Below are 18613 nucleotides of genomic sequence, written 5' to 3'. Positions count from 1 at the left end.
GGAGAAAGGTTGATTGGTGGGTTCTAACTGACAGATGGGAGAAAGAAGATCTGGTGAGTGATTGCAGAACAGTGTGCCTAGATGACAATAACATGCTCTCCATTTTAAAAATCCAGAAGAAAGAATTTTGAAAGTTTTCAGCATAAAGAAACGACCAATGTTTGAGGAGACAAATATTAACCCAATTTAAACATGCAGTGTGTACGTGAATCCAAACAGTGCCCTGCTAATAGGTAGAATTTTTATGTTTTTCTGGATTGGTTAAAAATAAATTAAAAAATAGAACTAGAAGAGGGGAAGGATAAAAGGTAAACTTCTTTAGGATACTCTTGGAAAGTCCCAAGGCCAATCATTTCCCCTCCTAGTCGGTAAGTTAAAAATCTCTACAGAGTATCTGATTGTCCTTGCTGGGGGTCCAGCACCCACACCCCGGGTAGAAAAGACAGGACATCCTGATGGATGGGCCCTGGAGAATGGAGTTCCACCAAAGCAATGGGAAGGAGGCGATTCTTTCATGGAATGCAGGCCATTCAGTTAATGAACAAAGGAGAATGAATGCTAAGAAGTAAAAAAAAAAAAAAAAAAAAAAAAGTGAGAGAGAGAGAGAGCGCGCGCACCAGGAGATCTTTGGTACTCAATGTCTCAGCTTGCATAGATATATTGGTAAGTGTCACTTTTTTTATTTTTACACATTTTTTATTTTTATTTATTTTTTTATTAGTTGCTCAAGACAATACAATGATCTTGACATATCGTACATTTGATTCAGATAGGGTATGATTCTCATTTTTCCACGTGTACAGGTTGCAGGATCACATTGGTTATACAGCCATGTGTATACATACAGCAATCCTAGTGTCTGTTGTATTCTGCTGCCCTCCCTATCCCCCCCTCCCCTCCCCTCCCATCACCTCTCTCTACCCAGTCTACTGTGACACTTATCCCTCTCTCTCTCTTTTTTTCTTCCCCCTCACATTATCATACATGTATCTTGTTTTATTTATCTTAGGGTCTTTACCACACCAGGAACATCAATACACACACACACACACACACACACACAGACACACACACACACACACACACACACATACACACACACAATTGCTTAGTAAGCATGAAAATATATAAATCTGACTTTTTTTTTTAGAAGAAGGGGAAACACTAAAAGAAAACCCTAAACGAATTCTTTGAGCAACACAAATAGTATAAAGTTGAAGGAGTTTCCCATTTGTGTGCCCCCAAATTCAGGTGCTGGCATCCAGTCTGCTGTGTGATGCTGTTAGGAGGTGGCATCTCTGGAAGGTGACTGGGTTCCGAGGGCGCCTCCTGAATGGAACTGGATTCCTGATGCTGGAGAGCCGCTCAGCCCCTTCCACCACGCGAAGACACCGTGAGAGGGAGCCGCCACTCAGCCAGGAAACAGCCGTCAGGGCCTTGCCCTTGGATTTCCAGCCTCCACAACTGGGAGAAATAGTTTCTGCTTAAATGTCACCCGCTTGTCGTATTTTGTTAGAGAAACTTCAACAATTAAGACACAGCTTCATTTCCATTCACTATATTCAGTTCTTGAGGTATTTTCTTTTCCTCACCTTTATATTTCACATTCATCAATTTCCCAAGAATATTTCTTTATGTTCAAAAAATATTCTCCTTCTTTAGAACTTACCTGAGATTAAAAGAGAGAAAGCGTTCTTCCCTAATGGACATATCATTCATATCATCCTCTGTTACCCATTTGTCTGTGATGAATGAGAATAAACTGGGAGAAATTATTTATAACCTTATTTAGATTATGGGCTTATCAACTGGCAATATCTGTAGACAAATGTTTTGATTTATTAATTTGAAGAATTTTATTTATTCATTTTTTTTCATGCAAATACTTAAAACTTTTGTATGCATCTCCTATTAGAAATTTGGGAGTTTCAGTGGAAGGATTAAGTTCCTATTGCATTGAGTTTTCGGTCTAGGAGGGAGCTGTGTGGAAGAACAGTCCAACAGGTCCATGTTGGTTGATGACAACTATATTTGGAACATGTTCCAGGAACTATGAGAGTACATGGGCATGTGTCTCAGCTCAATCTGGAGATGCAGAGCAAGGAAAGTGACCTGGAGCAAGAAGTCAACAACAACCAACCATTGAAGGTCACTACAGTTATCCAGGTACAGAAGGAATTCAGGAAGAAGGAGTTGGGCCATATACACAGGAGTATAAGAAGACATGATGTATTTAGGGAATCTCATAAATCTCTGTTTTTATTTTATTTATTTATTTCATTCACTTACATAGAATTTAGTGTGTGCCAGACTGTTCCAAGCATTAATGTGTTGATTCATCTAACATTCTTTCATGTATTTTTAGATCTACAGTTGGCCAATTAATAGCCTGAAGATCAAATCTAACCCACTGCTTGCTTTCATAAGTGTGGTTTTATTGGAAAGACAAGCCCATTTCTTTATGCACTACCTGGAGCTGCTTTGATGTTACAATGCAAAGGTGAGAAATAGCAAGAGTGATAATATGGCCGCCCTTTACATAAAAGTTTTGCCTAATGCTACCGTGGACCCCAACCTGAGTGGGTCACATGAAGTCAAAGTGAAGAAGGGGCAAGCTGTGGAAGCTGCCAATGCAGTGACGACCGATTTGTTAGGACATTGCAATTAAGGGGGTATAACCACACCCCCAAAACCACATAATTAGGCAAAGTCCCACAAAATCTGCCCAGGAGGAACTAGCAACTTTTCCATCAGAGTATGGCAATACCTCATGTTCTACTCCGCTCTAAAATGTACCTGCCTCTGAGGATTCTGTTGATTTTTGGATTGAAGCAAAACAGTTTCTGGATTCAAAATGATGCTTGCACTGAGAAAAGTGTCATCTTAGCAAAGAGACAAATTTGAGATATGTTGTCAGCGTCAACAATATTAAATGTCTCATGCAGACTTCCCATTGCCACTGAATGATATTTTGACCTTGAGTAAATTATTTAGAATCTTTGCACTCCAGCCTCTTCAACTGACTTCAAAATGATGTTTGGAGGAATTGATGAGATAACCAGGGACAATCAACCATTTACACAGGGAGAGTTCAATATGTCGTGTTTATTATCGGAGACACCATAAAACTTCAGAGACCTCTCTACATGGCTCTGTTCAGCTGTTTTCTTGCAGTTCCATACTTTTTTTCATTAAAGAAACATTTATTGTTGAAAGTCAACAAACTCACAAAATTCAAAAGCTCTGTGGAGTAAACAGCTCGAAGCTTGAAGACACAATAAAAGTGTGCAGACAAGTAACGTGAGTTCATTTTTTTTTCCAGAATTTACCTGGACAGAAGGTAGAAATCACCTTTCTGAGAAAAAGGCTTGAATTTCAATGAAGTCTGGAAATAGGATCAGAATAAAATTCATATGTTGTTTTTGTCTTAAATTTTCCAGATGCAATATAAATGGTGAAAAATGGGAGTGGGCATGACAATTTTGATGAGGAGAGCGACAAGGAAAACAATCAAGGTGCCATGAAGTTCCCCCGTTTAGCCACTGACCTTATTTCCCCCTTTTCTCTCCTCCGAAGTGGATCAGGAGAGTGACAGTCTTGGATCTCCAGGCTCACTCACACTTTCTTTCACTAGTCATGAGAAAATTTTTTTCTTCACATTGTCGTTTTCTTCTTGAGAATCACAGGCAAAGGCCCCTGATGGTTACGCCATGTCTTTTTTGTTTTTGTTTTTGTTTATTTAATAAGGAGACTGACTCATAGTGGGGTAGGGAGGGGGGTCATGGGAGGAATAGATGAACTCTAGATAGGGCAGAGGGGTGGGAGGGGAAGGGACAGGGCAGGGGATTAGCCAGGGCAGTGGAATGTGATGGACATCATTATCCAAAGTACAAGTATGAAGACACAAACTGGGTGTCAACATACTTTATATACAACCAGAGGTATGAAAAATTGTGGTATATATGTGTAATAAGAATTGTAATGCAAAAAAAGTACATGTATAAAGACATGAATTGGCGTGAACATACTTTATATACAAAGATATAAAAAAATGTGTGCTATATGTGTAATAGGAATTGTAAATGCATTCCACTATCATGTATCTAAAAAATAAAATCAATTAAGAAAATAAATAAAGTATTATAAATAAATAAATACATTCAATTTCTAACCAAAGTTGCAAATACAATTTTGGGAATTCTGAAAATTTAAAATTTAAACCTTATAGCACTTTAAAATACACCCAAATAAATCTACACAACTCATGATAATCATTGTCTATTTAAAAAACCCAGAATTTTTGACCTCTGTATTTGGAAATTTCATGATATTTTTTTATTTTCTGTTGGATTTGTATTTCGATTCCTTCTCCACTGTAGAATTTTATTCTAATGTAGTATACTCATGAAAAGTTGAGGTCTCATATATTGTTGGATGGTTATGATATAGGTTAGCACTGAGGTCAACCTATGGATCCTGGAGCCAGCAGATTTCTTGAGTTCAAGTCTTGTTATCTGACAGCTGAGTGTGTTGTGGGCCAAACTCTATGTTCCTCGACCAAACAAACTCTACTCTACCCTGAGACTCCATTTCATATAAGAAATGTCTCTCCCATGTGGAAACCCGGCCTCCGTCACCCACCTCCTGCTTAGCACACCCTGTTTGGTCACGCAAATGGCTTAAACATGTTTCTTTCATTCTTGTGCCATGTCTTTTTAACTGAGAAATATAAACGCCCGGTTGACTGCTGCAACCTTACACTGCGGTTCTTTCTTTGCTCTGTCACAGCCCCACACACCTCTCTCTGTGAGTTCCAAGGGCGTCATAGGCTGGTGTTGCTCCAGGCCCTCTTGGCTGAAGTTCCCGAAGGGGGTCCTGGACAACTCCAGGAACAGATGCCGACACCTGCTTCTTATAAAGCTGAAGCGCTGCATCAGATCTTCTGGTAAGTCTCCTGGCAAATTCGTGAGCTCATTTTGGGCACCAGTTTTTGATTCAGGTTTCTCCGAAGACTATGAATAAAAAAGACAGCGGGGGCTCCGGAATGAGCTGCAGAGACTTAGAAAGTTCTTCTATCACTTTCTCCGTAAAATTTGTCACTACCCAAAGGGAGAATAATTCCCATGTCAGAAAAAGAAGTTTAGAGAGGGCAATGGACTTTTTTTTTTTTATTATTGGTCGTTCATAACATTACATAGTTCTTAATACATCATATTACACGGTTGATTCACGTGGATTATGAACTCCCGCTTTTACCCCGTATACAGATTGCTGTATCACATCAGTTACCCTTCCATTGATTGACATAATGCCTTTCTAGTGTCTGATGTATTCTGCTGTCTGTCCTATTCTCTACTATCCCCCCTCCCCTCCCCTCCCCTCCCCTTTTCTCTCTCTACCCCTTCTACTGTAAATCATTTCTTCCATTTGTATTATCTTGTCTTACCCCTCCTTTCCTCTTATATGTCATTTTGTATAATCCTGAGGATCGCCTTCCATTTCCATGCAATTTCCCTTCTCACTCCCTTTCCCTCCCACCTCTCATCCCTGTTTAATGTAAATCTTCTTCTCAAGCTCTTCGTCCCTACCCTGTCCTTGTTTACTCCCCTTATATCAAAGGAGTCATTTGGTATTTGTTTTTTAAAGATTGACTAGCTTCACTTAGCATAATCTGCTCTAATGCCATCCATTTCCCTCCAAATTCTATGATTTTGTCATTTTTTAATGCAGAATAATACTCCATAGTATATAAATGCCACATTTTTTTATCCATTCATCTATTGAAGGGCATCTAGGCTGGTTCCACAGTCTTGCTATCGTGAATTGAGCTGCTATGAACATCGATGTAGCAGTGTCCCTGTAGCATGCTCTTGTTAGGGCTTTAGGGAATAGACCGAGAAGGGGAATAGCTGGGTCAAATGGTGGTTCCATTTCCAGCTTTCCAAGAAATCTCCATACTGCTTTCCAGATTGGCTGCACCAGTTTGCAGTCCCACCAGCAATGAACAAGAGTGCCCTTTTCCCGCATCCTCTCCAGCACTTGTTGTTGTTTGACTTCCTAATGGCTGCCAGTCTTACTGGAGTGAGGTGGTATCTTAGGGTAGTTTTGATTTGCATTTCTCTGACTGCTAGCGATGGTGAGCATTTTTTCATATACTTGTTGATTGATTGTATGTCCTCCTCTGAGAAGTGTCTGTTCAGGTCCTTGGCCCATTTATTGATTGGGTTATTTGTTATCTTATTGTCTAATTTTTTGAGTTCTTTGTATATTCTGGTTATTAGGGCTCTATCTGAAGTGTGTGGAGTAAAGATTTGTTCCCAGGATGTAGGCTCCCTGTTTATCTCTCTTATTGTTTCTTTTGCTGAGAAAAAACTTTTTAGTTTGAGTAAGTCCCATTTGTTGATTCTATTTGTTAACTCTAGCGCTATGGGTGTCCTATTGAGGAATTTGGAGCCCGATCCCACAGCATGTAGATCATAACCAACTTTTTCTTCTATCAGATGCCATGTCTCTGATTTAATATCAAGCTCCTTGATCCATTTTGAGTTAACTTTTGTGCATGGCGAGAGATATGGATTCAGATTCATTTTGGTGCAAATGGATTTCCAGTTTTCCCAGCACCATTTGTTGAAGATGCTATCCTTCCTCCATTGCATGCTTTTAGCCACTTTATCAAAAATAAGATAGTTGTAGTTTTGTGGATTGGTTACTGTGTCCTCTATTCTGTACCATTGGTCCACCCTCCTGTTTTGGTACCAGTACCATGCTGTTTTTGTTACTATTGCTCTGTAGTATAGTTTGAAGTCTGGTATCGCTATACCGCCTGATTCACACTTCCTGCTTAGTATTGTTTTTGCTATTCTGGGTCTTTTATTATTCCATATGAATTTCATGATTCTTTTATCAATTTCTACAAGATATGCTGTTGGGATTTTGATTGGCATTGCATTGAACTTATATAGGACTTTTGGTAATATCGCCATTTTGATGATGTTAGTTCTGCCTATCCATGAGCAGGGTATATTTTTCCATCTTCTAAGGTCTTCTTCTATGTCTTTCTTTAGGGTTCTGTAATTTTCATTGTATAAGTCTTTCACCTCTTTTGTTAGGTTGATTCCCAAGTATTTTATTTTTTGGGGGGATATTGTGAATGGAGTAGTTGTCCTCATTTCCGTTTCAGAGGATTTGTCACTGATATACAGGAATGCCTTTGATTTATGCGTGTTGATCTTATATCCTGCCACTTTGCTGAATTCATTTATTAGCTCTAATAGCATCTTTGTAGACCCTTTTGGGTCTGCTAGGTATAGAATCATATCACCTGCAAATAGTGATAATTTAAGTTCTTCTTTTCCTATTTTTATGCCTTTAATTTCTTTCGTCTGCCTAATTGCTCTGGCCAGTGTTTCGAGGACTATGTTGAACAGAAGTGGTGAGAGAGGGCATCCCTGTCTTGTAACAGATCTTAGAGGGAATGCCTTCAATTTTTCTCCATTCAGAATGATGCTGGCCTGTGGCTTATCATAGATTGCTTTTACAATGTTGAGGTATGATCCTGTTATCCCTAATTTTTCTAGAGTTTTGAACATAAAGGGATGCTGTACTTTGTCAAATGCTTTTTCTGCATCTATCGAGATGATCATATGGTTCTTATTTTTAAGTCTATTGATGTGGTGGATAACATTTATTGATTTCCGTATATTGAACCAACCTTGCATACCAGGGATGAATCCTACTTGATCATGGTGTATAATTTTTTTGATGTGTATTTGAATCCAATTCGCCAGAATTTTATTGAGGATTTTTGCATCAAGGTTCATTAGAGATATTGGTCTGTAGTTTTCTTTCTTTGAAGTGTCTTTGTCTGGTTTCGGAATCAGGGTGATGTTGGCCTCGTAGAATGAATTTGGAAGTTCTCCCTCTTTTTCTATTTCCTGAAATAGCTTGAAAAGTATTGGTGTTAGTTCCTCTTTAAAGGTTTTGTAAAACTCTGCTGTATACCCGTCCGGTTCTGGGCTTTTCTTAGTTGGTAAACTTTTGATGGTTTCTTCTATTTCCTCTATTGTTATTGGTCTGTTTAGGTTGTCTATATCCTCCTGACTCAATCTGGGCAGATCATAAGACTTAAGGAATTTATCTATGCCTTCACTATCTTCTATTTTATTGGAGTATAAGGATTCAAAATAATTTCTGATTATCTTCTGTATTTCTGAAGAATCTGTTGTGATATTGCCTTTTTCATCCCGTATGCTAGTAATTTGGGTTCTCTCTCTTCTTCTCTTTGTTAGCATGGCTAAGGGTCTGTCAATTTTATTTATTTTTTCAAAGAACCAACTTTTAGTTTTGTCAATTTTTTCAATTGTTTCTTTTGTTTCAATTTCATTAATTTCAGCTCTGATTTTAATTATTTCTTGCCTTCTACTTCTTTTGCTGTTGTTTTGCTCTTCTTTTTCTAGGATTTTGAGATGAAGTATGAGATCATTTATTTGTTAGTTTTTTCTTTTTTTGAGGAATGAACTCCAAGCAATGAATTTTCCTCTTAGAACTGCTTTCAATGTGTCCCATAGGTTCCGATATGTTGTGTCTGTGTTTTCATTTAACTCTAGGAAGTTTTTAATTTCCTCCTTGATGTCTTCTAAAACCCATTGATCATTCAGCAACCTATTGTTCATTCTCCAATTGATGCTTGATTTTTCCTTCCTACTTTTATCATTGAATTTCAGTTTCATTCCATTGTGATCAGATAAGATGCATGGTGTTATCTCTACCCCTTTATATTGTCTAAGAGTTGCCCTGTGACATAGTATATGGTCTATTTTTGAGAAGGTTCCATGTGCTGCTGAGAAAAAAGTGTAACTACTTGTTGTTGGGTGGTATAGTCTATATATGTCAATTAAGTCTATATTGTTAATTGTGTTATTGAGTTCTATAGTTTCCTTATTTAACTTTTGTTTGGAAGATCTGTCCAGTGGTGAGAGAGGTGTGTTGAAGTCTCCCATGATTATTGTATGGTGGTCTATTAGACTCTTGAACTTGAGAAGAGTTTGCTTGATGAACACAGCTGCACCATTATTTGGGGCATATATATTTATGATTGTTATGTCTTGTTGGTGTATTGTTCCCTTGAGCAGTATGACGTGTCCTTCTTTATCCCTTTTGATTAACTTTGGCTTGAAATCTATTTTATTAGATATGAGTATGGCCACTCCTGCTTGTTTCCGCAGTCCATATGAGTGGTATGATTTTTCCCAACCTTTCACCTTCAGTCTATGAATATCTTTTCCTATCAGATGCGTCTCCTGTAGGCAGCATATTGTTGGGTCTTGTTTTGTGATCCATTCTGCTAGCCTGTGTCTCTTGATTGGTGAGTTTAAGCCATTAACATTTAGGGTTATTATTGAGATATGGTTTGTTCTTCTAGCCATATTTGTTTATTGATGTTACTAAACCTGATTTGTTATCCTCTTTGACTACTTTCCCCCCTTTACTGTCCTACCTCCCATTGTTGGTTTTCAATGTTATTTTCCATTTCCTCTTCCTGTAATGTTGGCAATGGACTTTTGACAGGAAAAAGCAAGTACCCCCAAGAAGACATACAGGACCAAGAATGCATTTATGACTATTTGGATTGAGCCACTTATTGAATCCATCTGCAAATATTTAAATAGGTTGTAAAGCTTTAAGCCCTCTCCTATGCCACCTGCCATACAGTTTTACCAGGATTATGAGTTTGACAGGCAAGACACGTGGCAAAAATACTGTCATAAGTTTGGAGTGAAATTCCCTTGCCAATGTTGGTTTAAGATCACGATCATTTATTTTCTCTCTGCTATGGTAAAGAATGCTCTGAACAGTTCTGGTTTATGAATTATGCTATCCACCATTATCAGAATGGAAGAGAGTAGATTATTACCTTGAAGAATAAAACACAATTACTTACAAGGATTCAATCAATAATTATTCTGTGTATAAGGCCAACTTATAAATAACAAGACCATCAAAAGCTTTTCAGCTTCTTTTGGTTTTTATTTTAAAGCTTTTGCCATTGTCCTGATTTTGCAAGTACATGAAAATTTATAAATAAATATCAAAATGTACCTTTTTTTTCTGGTACCAGAGATCGAACTCAGTGGCACTCAGACTCTGAGCCATATCCCCAGCCCTATTTTTTATTTTATAATAAATAAGTTGGCTTAGCACTTTGATGTTGCTGAGGTTGGCTTTGAATTCATGATCCTCCTGCCTCAGCCTCCCAAGATGCTGGGCTTGCAAGAATGTGCCACTGCACCCTGCCATATGTACACTTTTTTTTTAACAGTCCTTCCATTTGAACCATGTTTCTTGAAATCAAAATGTGTGCCACCATTGAAAGCAATTATTTATACATCTAAGCAACAGTTCATAACCTTGTGAAAACTTATTTTTTTTCTTGACTACCCATGGCTGATCCCAAAATATTTACTATAATTTAAAAAAAGAAATTATTTGAGTATAAAAAGAAGAACTTATTTTCTGTTACGGAACCTTCCTTGTGTTTGAAGCCGCTGCTCCCGTTCTTCTTTAAGGACAATCATCTTCCCAGGGGGAAACCCTGTCCTTTTCCTCTGTGTCTAGGTTGGAACCATCTGAAACCCCTGGCGGGGGAGTGGGGGGGAGAGAGGCATCAGCCTTGAATCGTTGGTCCCACAGGGATTCTGAGTTGTTCTTTGTCCTCACTGATGGTTGATTTCGTCTTTGGGCTTCAGGCTTGAAGGTTGGGCATGTCTGTGTCTTTCTCGCCATGTGATATAGCCACAATCCCCGTGAGGTAGCTCCTCTGCTTGGACGGATTTAAAGCATCATCACAGTAATTTTTAGGAAAATGAATTCTGGGACCTCCTCAGCAAACTCCCAACACAGAAACTGCGAGTGAGCAAACTGTAAATTCTGCACGCCTTCACTCTCAGAGGCTCTGCCCAGGAAGGAGTGAGAGGCAGGACCCGTCTTTTCTTCCCGTGGGGGCTTTCTGTTACTGTAAAAAACAGTTGGGAAAGTCATCTTAAAAAGAGGAAAGGTTTATTTTGGCTCCCAGTTTGGAAGTTCCAGTCCATGACTGATTGATTCCATTGACTCTGTGTCTGTGTGTGAGGCGCACATCGTGGTGGGGATACGGTATGTTACGCAGCAAAGCTGTTCACCTCCTAGCAGCCAAGAAGGAGAGGAAGGGGGAGGTCACAATCTGCCCTTCTGGGGCATGTCCCCAACCACCTCACTTCCTCTAGGACTCACCTCTTAAAGGTTCCACCAACTCCCAACAGTGTCACAGTCTGGGGACCAAACAGTCAACACTTGGCCTTGGGGAGACAATCAAAATGAAAATTAAAGCACTCTTTCTCTCTTTATCCTTCTTTGTTTTAAAAAGACTTTTTTTTTAAAGATCAGTTATAGTTTTATGGAAAATCTGAGCAGATGATATAGAGTATTTCCATCTAACTCATTATTATCTTGGCTTAGTATGGTACATTTGTTAGATGCACTGATATTGAGAATTTTTATTAACTAAAGCCCATAGTTCACATTAGAGTTTCCTCTTTATGTTGTACAGCTCTATAGATTTTGGCAAATGTGTCCAGTATCTACTAACACAATATCATATAGAATAAAGAATTGAATTTTAAGTTAATTAAAATTTGGAGACCACAAGGTTTTCCCCCGGAAAATCAACAACGTCTTCAGTTATCATTAAATGCTTTGAGATACAAAGTACAGTCCAGGAAATAAGATTGTTTATGATTTAGAATAGTTTATTCCCCAAAGACACATTATGAAAGCACACTCTATTTAAGAAGTTCAAATTTACCAATCAAAAGTAAGCCATAGGGGCTGGGAAGGTAGCTCAGTGGTAGATGTGCTTGCCTAACATATGCAAGGTCTTGGGTTCGACTCTTAGTATTCCAAAACAACAACAACAACAACAACAAAGATTAGGCTGAAAACAAATAACATTTATTTAACTGATTTGCTTTGACTAAAAGTCAAACAAAATGATAGTCTTGAATTTTCCAGTTTGATTGAAGACCAAGTTGCAGGTTTTAGCCCATAAGGATCCTTTTTAAAAATAAGTATTTTGCTGTTAATATTAAAACATTATTTATAAGAATTTTTATATTAAATCATGTGGATTTGCCATGCTAGTTCAAATTTGTTAGTGCACACCCAGCGTTTACTGAAGGGGCTAAAATACCTGTCACCTGCCAGCATGTCCTCCACAAGATCCAACCCCATATCCCCTTACCCAGAAGGACAGGGCATACACGCTGCTGACGTTGGCAGTGTCCCCAGTCACTTCTCTTGGTTGGCAAATGACCAATAGGATAGGATCAAGTGGATTCTGATTTTTTCTGACTTGTTCTAAAATGTTGGAGGGGGGAGAAGAAAGAGGTATCAGGGGGCCCTCTGCTGGTGAACCTACATAAGAAATGAACATGTTCAGATTGAGGAAGAATAGATCATTTTATTTATTGCTACTTTCTAAATCAAAATCCACATGTTCTCACTCCTATCAAGATGACTTCACATCTTGGCACCATCTCATTATATTCACTTTCAATTTTGTTTATTTTTTGGTCTTTGCATAGTTTATTTTTAATGAAAACAAGTCTATCTCTCACTGGGAGGCATAATTAGGTGTATGAGGGAGAGGTTTTTCTAATTTCATCTTAGATCATTTTCTCTGGCTTTGAAGGTCAGAGGGATTGACCTGTTCTCAAAACAGACTTGGGGAACTCAGAGGGGTGAAGAAAATACCCACGCATGAAGCATTAGGTAGGAACATAGCCTGTCTGAGAAATAGTGACACAGTTTGAGGTTAACAAAATCTCTTGGTCTGTATTTTCTCCTTTATTAAAAAAATGAGTTAACGAGCCTGGTCTATCTGGTAGTTTTAGAATGTTGAAAACCTATCCTCTCTGATTATTTTCAAAGTGAAAATACATGTCCCATGAAAACCTGGGAACTTCTTCTTAAAAGGGTCATCCCCTCTTTGTTCAGCCCAGCTGGGACCCACCTGTCCCCTTAGTAAGTCACTAGCAAGGACCCCAAACAGCCTCAGAGGATGGGGATAGGGCTGTCTCCTGGTGTATACCTCAACCCTCCGCATCCTTTGAGAACCAAAGCCATAGTCCCAGGACTGAACTGTAGATTTATTGCCTCCCCTACCCCTTCCCTTTCCCAAACAGAGAATTTTCATTTGATAGGAAAATTCATCCCTTTTGAATCCATGTTTTCAAAAAATCCCTGTCAGTAAACGGCGGCACCATCCATCCTATTGATCTCCCAAATCAAATACCTAGGAACCAACTTGGATTTAGTGTGAGTGTGAGTGTGTGTGTGTGTCTGTGTGTGTGTGTGTGTTTCTCATACACACACACACACATCCAGTAAATCTCAGTGCTTCTATGGTCATGAAGTGTCACAGCCTCACTCCCCCATCCCCTCTCTGCCACACCTCTGTGTCTAAGCTGCCATGACCTTTCACAAGAGCTGAAAAAGAAACTCCTAGTTGCTCTCTGCCTTCACTCTCATCCACTCCTCCCACAGTCCCTCTCCACTGAGCAGCAGCCAGGGTGGTTGCATTCGAAGGTAAATAAATAATTATAACTTAAACTCGCCCCCCAGTTTAGGATTTCGCTGAATAGAGGAATATAGATACAGCAGACAATCTGATTCTAACATCTGTGAGATTCAGCACTGTTTAAGTTATAATTATTGCAAGTTGTCCTCTTCTGCTTAAGTTCCTTCAGTCACTTTCATTGCATTTAAACGAACCCTGAATCCTTAACTGCACCTTACTGATTTTTGCAGCTTATCATACTCCACCTCACCCCACTGTGTGCTCCTCAGCCAGGCTGCCTTTCCCTGCCGCTGCTGGACCTGTGGCCTGGAGACACATCCCACCCCACTTAACTCCTCATGGCTGTTCCTTTTTCTTGTTCAGGTCTGGTACTTAGATCAGCCCCTGCGTGCTCCCCTATCTTGCCCCTTTGGCCCTTTAACACATCCCCATTTCTTTCTTTCCTGGGGCTGATGGCAAGCCACATTACCTGGTTAATATGTCCCCCTGTTTGTTGCTTATCTCTCCAGTGGAGGGCTCCAAAGTTAATAACCTGTCTCTCTGGTTCACTGCCTCGTTTTAAAGACCTAAAGAGTTGCTGACCCCCAATGGGATTTTGCTGAATAAAGGAATATAGATACAGTAGACAATCTGATTTTAACATCTGTGAGATTCAGCCTTGTTTAAGTTATAATTATTGCAATTCTTGGAGGCTGACATGGAAAATAGTCTCTAGAAAAGTCTCATTCACATCTTTGGGTGTTTTCCACGCACATAAGGCAGGTAGTCAGTGCATGTTATCCCCTCCAGGGAAACTTCCCATACTCTCCCCAACATTTCACCTAATCTAGCTTGTGTCTTCTGTATGTTTTTACCACTTCTGTATGTGTTTACTTCTTATTAATTTTATTACATATTATTATTATTATTATTTATTTTTGTGAATTCTTTACTGAATTTCTTAATAGTAAAGTACACTTCTTATTTGTTTTTGAAGGCTTAGGGGAATGTACATTCTATATATATGCTAGATAAATTGTGCATAAATAAATGTAGAAATAGGGGCTGGTGATGTGGCTCAAGTGGTAGCACACTCGCCTGGCATGCACGGGGTGCTGGGTTGGATCCTCAGCACCACATACAAATAAAATAAAGATGTTGTGTCCACTGAAAACTAAAAAATAAATATTAAAAAATTCTCTCTCTCTCAAAAAAAATGTAGAAATATCCTTAAAAAAAGTAATCATGTTTTTTAATCAGTGGCACTGTGGCAGGACTTATAAATGTAATACCTTTGAATAACTCCAGGACTATCAAAATCCATATGTAAAACAAATGTGTAAAACTATGGCATTGGTAACTAGCAAACAATAATGAAGTAAAACTCTCTGCCATCACCATCTCTATCCCTAGAAAAATTTTCTATCTTGTTTTCCTGCAACTTTCTACACTTCTCTTCACAATGCTTCAGTGATCTGCTGTAAGTCTATGCTTAGAAACCTACACTGTTAAGATGCTCATAATCGAGAGCTTGTAAGAACTCTTTTGAAATTCTCCTAGATTCACTTAAAATGGAAGTCAGTTTTAATTCACTTTTCCTGATCTGGCACCTCAGCAAACACAGACACAAAAATGCAGGTGCTATTCTGTTCTGTTTTCCTATTTTTTTTTCCAACTTGCAGCATAAACACTTAAGAAATTGCTGAGGTATGATTGGCATATGGTTCTCCTGCCTCTTCTCTTGTAGATTTGTGCATAAGGAGTCTGTGAACTCTGAGGACTTGGCAGAAAGGAGGAGTTGTGATTGTGTGACTTTGCCTTGTCCCTTATCTGTGTCTCCTTGATCATTTAGATGTAGTAAGGCACCAGTACTCCTTTCCTACTAAGTATCTATCTGGTTGCTGGAAACACCTGTCAGCTGTGTTTCTGAGAAGAACAATTCCGTCCAACAAAGATAACTCTGTTTCAGAAATGATTTTCCAGAAAAGATCTGTGACTTAGAGATCCCAGTTGCTGAACCAGAGTATATTGATATAGCAATGGTTCTAATGTATTCTATGCTGTTTTTTTTTTAAGTACTGTGAATGAGACTTTCCTAGAGCTACACTGAGCCACCTCCACAGTCTTTTTAATTACTTATGTATTTATTTTTAAATATGAGGTATGTCCTAGCTAAGTTGCTTAGGGCCTCAATAATTGCTAAGGCTGGCCTCAAACTTGTGATCCTCTTGCCTCCGTCCCCCAAGTTGCTGGGATTACAGGTCTGTGTCACGGTACCTAGCCATTCTATGTTACTTTAAAAAAAATCTCATTATTGTTATTCTGAAACAATTTAAAAGAGATAGAGGAAGATAATGTCCAATCTGAAAATGATATAGGATTAAACTGCCAACCACCTTGCATAAGGGTCCTGGGTTTTTGTTTTTATTTTTTCTCCCAATTTTAAGAATTGCTCCTGCTTCTTTTGTTTTGCCTCCTTTGACTCACTAGAGGGAGGTAGAGGAAAAGCTTTCAAAGTGAAGACAGAAATTACACAGAAAATTCAATACCTGGTTAAGTATTCCATACCTTTCTCAAAACAACTCGAGACCCATAGTCAAATATAGTGGTGAATTAAATTAAGATGCTTCTTTTCTGGGCCCTCGTCTTGAAGGTAAGCTAAATTGTGGATAATTCAGTCCAATTGTCCACTGAATCAGATGTCTTCTGTTTCTAGGTCAATTAGACATCTTCATAAATAATTATTTTGTTTGTTCTGACCACCCTTCACCCAATTCACACTGAAAATATCCAATGAAAATCACTTCTTTATTGGTCCACCAATGTTATCTTTTTCATAGACTGTAGAATTTTAAGTCTTGACTTTGGCTTTCAGCCATGAACCTTTTTTAGGAATGAAAAGAGAAATATAGTTTCTGTACACTTAGCATCTTAGATCATGTGGCAACAAGTCCAGTGTATGACTAAATCCTCCCTTTATTCATTTATGGAATTGGATAACTGAGTACTTAAATTTTGAAAAGCGATATGTGAATGCAGCTGGCCCTAAGATTGGGCACTTGGGATGTGAGTTCCCTTCTCTTGTTTGGCCAGGCTATCTATCCCTCCCGGCCCCACCCCGTTCTTGAAGGCGATAGGCACACCCTGAAAGTGGAAGAGTCATTCTACCTCTTTCTAAAAAATGAGTAGTATCGACTGTACTTATTTTGAATGTAGTGATATAGTTGATTCTAGACAGATTCTCCCCTCCTTGGTACCAACAAAGTGGTGCTTGCCTCCCTCCCTCTAATTCCCCTCCCTCTCCCTCTCTCCCCCTCCCTCTCCCTCATTCCCCCTCCCTCTCCCTCACTCCCCCTCTCTCCCCTCCAAGCTTTCCCTGTGCAGTAAAAGCATTTCAGTCTTCGTCGCACTTGAGTCGTTTAGACACATTTGTTTGACATCTTCCATTGTTAGCAGCAGGAGGGTGGTCAGGTTGAGTATGAAGTAAATGTACACTAAATTGATTTTAAACTTTTCTCCTGTAGTTCCTTTAACTGGGGCTCTTTTTGCTCCGTCCTGGGGAGGGGGCTGTGTTCCTGATACTGATCTACCCATCAGGCTTATTGAGAATCCCTCTCAGATCTCTTACCCTGGAGCTTTTCTAGAATGGCCCACCTGTTCCTCCAAAACCCAGTAAGCAACTTGGTCATTAATATATATCAAGGCGTAAATGACTCATCATGTTTTAACAGACGATTTTTAAGGGTTTTGTATGTTTGTAGGATCTTTCTGGATATTCAAGTATTTTTACCCAGAAGACGAACTCTTTAAAGGCAACATTGGAGGCAAGGCAAAAATCCACTGAGAAAAACTCTCTGCTTTTCTCAGGTGTTCTCCTCTGGATCTGCTCTTCTGCATCCCAGATGAGTCTAGGCCCATCATTTCAGCGTCTGTGTCTCTAGAAGAGACCACAGAAATGAGTTGCTTTTGATTGAAACCATCTCTTCTTCCTTCGCACACCCCAGCCCTGGCCGTCTTGCCCAGTTCTTCTGGAGATTTGGACCAAAGTACTCCATGAAAGAACACAAAATTGGGCCACAGAGGGCTGGGACTGTGGCTCAGTGGTAGAGCCCTTGCCTAGCTGGTGTGAGGCACTGTGTTTTGATCTTCAGCACCACATAAAAATAAATAAGTAAAATAAAGGGATTCTGTCTATATACAACTAAAAACATATTTTTTAAAAAATTGGCCCATACAGAGACAAGCCATATACCCTCTTCTCTGATCTCCACGGGGCGGGGAGGGGTGAGGCAATGTGTCTGGAGTGGGCTTTGAATATCTGCTGAGAGGTATGGTTAGAAGGATGATCTCCAACATGTGGGCATGTTCCTGCCCTGGCCCTGCAGCAGGGAATACTGGCAGGTCTTCCCTGGGGGGCCAGTTACCACCCGGAAGCTAAATTGTGAAAAGCAAAGGGCAGTGTCCTTCCCTTTAATTACAGAACAACCAGCATTTCATTTCATTCTGAAATGGAATATGGTTCCTCTTTCATTAAATATGTACGTTCCATAAAATATGGATTAGCCATGGGCCTGGCTGGTGAACAGTGAGTTACAGTCTTTCCAAAATGACCTAAATTATTTGTGTTGGTTTTATGATCTGGAAAGTCAATGTATGCATTCCAGAGATTCTTTCGAAGATGTTTTAAATTATTCCATTATACTAGGTAGCAAATCCTTACATTTCAACCCTGAAAAAGAGCAAGATCATTACACTGCAGAAATGAGTTAGGTGCTATTACACAAAGAACCTATAGCCAGATCCACACAATTGCCCTCCACTTATCCCATTACATTTTACATATTCTGGTTTGAATCTTCTGTTGACTGTAACACTGTGGCTCGTGAAATGTGGATGGCTTGATATATTTTTATTGTTATTAAACAAACAAGCCAGTGTTTATTCAAAATGCAAATAAACCCACAGTGGTTTCTGTGCAGAAATTACACATGGAAACTTGAAAATGTATGGCTTCTAAGTAGG

Source organism: Urocitellus parryii, unplaced genomic scaffold, assembly GCF_045843805.1.
Source record: "Urocitellus parryii isolate mUroPar1 unplaced genomic scaffold, mUroPar1.hap1 Scaffold_45, whole genome shotgun sequence".
Classification (NCBI taxonomy): domain Eukaryota; kingdom Metazoa; phylum Chordata; class Mammalia; order Rodentia; family Sciuridae; genus Urocitellus; species Urocitellus parryii.
The sequence above is the reverse complement of the archived record's forward strand: the minus strand, read 5'-3'. Positions refer to the sequence as shown.